The sequence below is a fragment of the Micromesistius poutassou genome, assembly GCF_964030765.1.
Source record: "Micromesistius poutassou genome assembly, contig: SCAFFOLD_1249, whole genome shotgun sequence".
Taxonomy (NCBI): domain Eukaryota; kingdom Metazoa; phylum Chordata; class Actinopteri; order Gadiformes; family Gadidae; genus Micromesistius; species Micromesistius poutassou.
The window spans coordinates 10,001-15,719 of NW_028178643.1; the positions used below are offsets into that span (position 1 = coordinate 10,001).

Sequence of the window (5,719 nt, forward strand, 5' to 3'; positions counted from 1 at the left end):
GCACCAGGTGGTGGTGGTGCAGAGGAGACACCATGGCAACACCATGAGAGCACCATGGCAACGCCATAGCAACTGGGGCCCCCGTTTGCCGGCTGGTGGTATAGTACAGCCCGGACGCGCTACAGTGGCATGGTCGTCAGATACACACTTCAGTCACCTCAGTAATAGTCACATTGTTCATGAAATACTTCATCAATCGATTCTTTGATCATCGTCATCAACAATCAGTCAAAAGGAGCAAGAACACAGTATCTACTGGTCTCTGTTTTTTGCTAAGTGAGAGACAGACAGAGTAATATAATTTTTTTTCAAAGAAAATAACCAGGGGGAGAAAAAAACAACATTTCAGATATCTGAATTGAGATTTAGAATTAAGGTTGTGACTGAAAGATAATATATAATCAAATGTGTTTATGGTTAACTTGAAGACATACTACTTCGATTTTACTTGATTAGGTAAGGGGAACATAGGCTGAGAGAGAAAATAAATAATAAAAGAAAAGTAAATGGAACGGAAAATTTAAAATGGATACATTTTAATAAATAAATTAAATGAAAATAATGATAAACTGAGCTGTCGAATGGTATGGTGGGAATGACAGACTGATAGCTATAGTAGATACAAATAAATGGATAGAGTTAAGATTTTCTCTTTTTTTGTCACAGGCACTAATGTCTTCACAGTCATATAGGAGGAATCCAAATTCAAAAATCATTTCAGTGTCTAGAATTGCTACAAAGCTAAAACATTTAAAACTATTAATCTAACACTTCCTCCAAGTATACCAAACTTAACTCATATATATCTATATATACCTGTACATATATATGTATATATTTATTTGTACATATATATTTCTTTATAGATAAATTATAGAATTCAAATGAAAATTGAATACAATGGTCAATAAAATATCTCAGTTAAATCACAGTTTAACATGGTACATTCTCAAAAAACATAGTATATATTAATATATTATTTTTTTCTTAGCAAATAAAAAATAACTACAGGTATTTTTTTTCAAATAATCATTTCTGTTCATGCAGTCACAGACTTAAGTATTAGCGCCTCCAAAGAACTCAATGATGTCCAATGACACACCAGGTTATAGCCCTGCTGATCGGCTGAAGATGACTCTGTTCTACTGGACAGGAAACATTCAACCTATATTTCCAGGATTTCCACTGTTGGGCTTCAGAGAAAAAGTTGTATTCTTTTTTTTTCACCAATGAAAAATGGCTGCCCTTGTTTCTAAGCCTCGACTACAGTTGGATCACACAACCTTCTGGCCAGTAGCACCCTACGTTATTTAATTTGGCTAAACATGCATGATCTGGGGGGCTTTCTAGGAAATGACAAAAGAAAACAGCAAAAGCATTTCTCCGCAAAACAAAGCTATCGTTTTTAAAAATGTCCCCCAAAAATAGATTGAGGGAAGAAGGATTTCCGTTTGAAGAAAAACTACAGTCTGCTCTCAGTAAAAAGTATTTCATGGGAAATTCAGAAGGTCGTCCAAGCCTTGGATCTGTGACGACATGCACATTCACAACGACAGTCCCTCACAATGCCCCCCCCTCCCCATCGCCTCCACCCCGCCCCTACCCCATCGACATCAGCATCCAAAATAAGCTACAAATTCTAAAAAGTAAGTCTACTTTTGCTACATCATCTCAAAGCTACATTCAACTAGGACAGAAGGAGGGCTGAGTTGTGGCTGGCCTTAGTTTGAGAGACACTGTGATGTTCTATGGACAGCAGTAGGCCCACCCTACCGGGATAGTGAGTCATCCCCAGGGAGTGGGACACCTACATCAACATTGGAGTACAGTTCAGGCAATAGATGGCTCTACCCACAGCTCCCAGTGTTGATGGTGACAATGATTGGCCGTGTGTAATAATGACATGAGTCAGCCCAGAGCGGAGGTGTGGAGGACTAAAGAATAGTGAATAATCGCTGTGGAGCATCTGACACACTGACGCCGTGTCACAGAAAAGGAGAAACACTATGCGCTTACAATCTTTCAGATGCTAGAAGGTTCCCTGTCACATTGGAGATATATTGCTGAAGGATAAACAGTCATCTGATGTTCTTGATAACAGGAATAACCATGAGTCAGACCCTAAAAATAGTAATGAAATTGGAACCCTAAAATTCACAGTTTATTTAGTCTTATTTGCCGAAAAAACTAACAGCCAAAGTTCAAATATTGTTCCCAACCTAGCTGACTGTGATATTTAGCATTATTTGAACCCTGACTAAGAAGTATTTCAGTGTCCCTCCAAGCAGCACTAAGTTAACGGGTAGTTTGGGTGTCCACAATGATGTTTGAGCCCGTACATTTTGCATAACAGTATGGCATGCATGTCTGAGAGATGCAATGACCCATTGTGCTTCAGAAAACCTCCCCCTACTCTTTAATTTGTATGTATTGCCTGCCTAGCCGGACCAGTGCCACAGCATCAACTAGCCAATACAAGCTAGCATTCTTGGTTTCAACTCTGCATAATCCCTTTGCAATAATCCAAACTGTCAACTCCAGCATAGTCTGTAGCCTCATCCTCAGCTGCAACACGCTCACTGATGCACAGCCAAGGTTATTTGACTAGACACATCTCGTACAATATTTTTCTCAAACGTATTTGAATATTAGGCAGCCATCTAGTGCCAATTGTAGATATTGCAACGATGATACTTTTTTTCTGCACTTGAACAAGAAGAGATTCATGTCATGCTCCAATGTTGGCATAATATAATGAGCGCACGTCATTGAAAATTGAATTGCGATGAGTATTTCTTTTGGCATGTTATTTTGGACTAATCCCAATGCCAACACCAGCCACAACCAGCCTGCCCTTCCTTTAAACAACGAACACAGTGAGAGCACTATATAGATAGAGAGAATAGAAAACAAGGGGTTTGGAGAGAAAAGAGTAAGAAACAAAAGAAATACAGACAGGAAAAATAAAATGTTTGCTACATGTCTTTTCTCGCGTTGTTCTTATTGTCGTCTTTTCTTCTGAAGTTCAGTTTGTTGTTCAAATACTTTTTGATGTCATGGAGCCGGTCCACCGAGCGAGTGTTCTGACCGAGTTCTGGACCGGGGGGGGGGGGGGGGGGGGGGGGGGCGCCAGCGGGTCAGCGGGCAGGACCCCCCTCCTCGGGAGGACGGTACCATTCAGCAGGGCGGAGTCAGAGTTAAAAGGGCTTTAATCAAAAACGTGACATCTCATATAGGTGGGTTCTGGGGTAGAGCTAGATGGGTCTGATGATATCACGAGGTCAACAGGGAAGGGGAGACTGGGAGGGGGGGGAAGCGTGTGAGTAGCACTGTCCGTACAGCAGCCCCCCCCCCCTCCCCCCCCCCCGCCCCCCCCCCCCGCCAACCCCTCCCCCAGCAAGAGAGATGAACAGCGGCAGACAGTGTGTGTGTGCATGGGGTGGGTGACTGCATTGCTTTTATATCAACCGATTTTACAAAAAAATGGCAGGAGAGAGAGAGAGAGCGCGAGAGAGAGAGAGAGAGAGAGAGAGAGAGAGAGAGAGAGAGAGAGAGAGAGAGAGAGAGAGAGAGAGAGAGAGAGAGAGAGAGAGAGGAGGCAGTCTCCCCCAACACCGTGGAGCTGCGGTCCACCGGTTTCCGTTCAAAAAGACATATATCGGGACCCAGCTCTCAGTCGATGACGCCATGGAACCAGAGTCTATGAGCCAATCAGTGGCATCTCCGGAAACCAACAGGGAGTGTTCTGAGAGGAGCCAGAGGGAGGGAGACGATAAGAGCCGGCCTGGCTCTGCGTGTGTGCGTGGCTGTGTGTGTATATATCTACATACATACACATATGTATCTACACATATATACATACACAGCGTATATATATATATATATATGTATATACGTATATGCATATGTATAAATATGTACACACACTGTATTGTGTACTTGTGTGTGTGTGTGTGTGTGTGCGTGCGTGTGTGTGCGTGGGTGGGTGTGTGTGCGCGCGTCAGTGTAAACATGACATCATTACTCACAGGTCGGAGGACACCGGGACCCTCAGCTGTGACTCGGGGAGGAGAGGAGGACCGCTGATGACATCACAAAGCTCAGCTCGGAGCGGAGGACGAGCTCCGGCGCGCCCGCCCGCCGCGGCGGCGATGGCGACGACGCCGACGCCGACGCCCCCCCCACCGCCGCGGTCCCCGCCCCCCCCAGGCGGACGTAGGTCACCGTGTGTGGCGCCGTATGGTCGCCTTCACCAGGACGCGCACTAGGGAGCGCTGGACCGACCCGGCGCCCCTCTGGCACAGAGCCACGCCGCCGCCGCCACCGCCGCCGCCGCCGCCGCCTCCGTCGCGGCCGCTGCGCGCGCAACTGGCCGCCTCATTAGTCCCGCCAGCGCTGGCAGCCCATTGATCATCTCTGGTCGCCAAGGCAGCCACGTCTGTGTCACCCGTGGCTGCTGTTGCCATGGCACCCTTGGGGCGGCCGTCATCGGGGGGGGCGGGGGCGGGGGCGACGGAGGCGGGGGCGGCGGTGGGGCGGGGGGTGTTGGCGGTTGTGGTGGTGGTGACTGCTGGCGCGTCTCCCTCTCTCGTCTCCCCCTGTCATACCTCGCTCTCGAGGCTGGAGAAGTGGGCGGAGCCTCGCGGGAGCACAGGCTCTTAGCTTTGAGTGGCAGGTGAGGGGAAGTAGAAGCGCCGGGGCTGGGGCACCGAACGCAGTCTCTGGTACTGGAGCTTGGCGCTCGCCGCCGCCTGAGCTTGCCCCGGGCCCGCCATGCCCCCCGCGGAGGAGGAGGAGCCGGCGATGGAAGAGGAGGAGGGCGGGGGGGAGGACGGGCACGGGCAGGGAGGAGGGCGACGCGGCGGGCTGCTGCTGCTGAGCGGCGGCGAGGGCGACGGGTCTGCGCGGCGTGGTCCGAGGGCTGTGCGCTGAGGCTGAGGTTGGACTGGCTGCATGACTTGGCCTGGCCGCCCTCCGGCTTGGGAGGCAGGGGCTTGGGGCGGATCCCCCGCTGAAACTGTGGCAGTGGGGGAGCAGCTCCTCCTGGCTGTGGGACAGGGCCGTGGGTCCCCTCCTGGAGTGGGAGGCGTGGGAGCGGCTGTGGGGGTGCGGGTAAGGGTGGGGGTGGGGGTACAGGCTACAGGAGCACAGGGTGGAGCCCCCTGCCTCCTGCTCCCCCCCTCTGTCCCGGGACCGGCCCTTTGCCCTTGCCCCCGCCGCTCTTCTTGTCTCCCTTCATGGGGATCTTGTCCATGGACCAGTAGCGTCTCGGGGGGGGGAGGGCGTGGGCGGCTGGGGCCACTGGGAGCCCAGCCCTCCACTTCCTCCCCCCTGATCCCCAGCCCACGCCGGGCCCCGAGCTCCAAAAGTCCCCCCCGACCCACCCCTCGGCCCCCCGGGTGCCCAGCAGGGAGTCGTCGCGGCTGTTGACGCTGCCCCCCTTCTCCCGGGAGGGGTACGTCCCGAAGAACCAGCCGCCGCCGCCGATGCCCGCCCACGCCCGCGCTGCCGGCGGCCGCGCCCTCGTCCCAGTACCGCTCGAAGCGGCCGAACTCGCCCCGACGACCCGTCGTCGTCGTCATCCGAGTAGCTCTCCTCCGCCCGGGCCCTGTCCCGCTCCGACTCGGACACGGCGCCCCGGCCGGCGCCCCTCCGGACCCGCTCCTCTCCTCCTCCTCCCCCCCCCGACCCCCGACCCCCGCCCCCGCCCCCCCCCCCC

The 5,719-nt window shown here is 51.9% G+C and overlaps 1 pseudogene across 1 annotated transcript; it reads right to left on the minus strand.

The window, feature by feature from the left end:
- Positions 1-4,601: 4,601 nt before the first annotated feature.
- LOC311373515 lies at positions 4,602-5,679 on the minus strand (annotated as a pseudogene). The gene has a single exon. The product of its transcript is annotated as an uncharacterized misc_RNA (transcript).
- Positions 5,680-5,719: the final 40 nt, after the last annotated feature.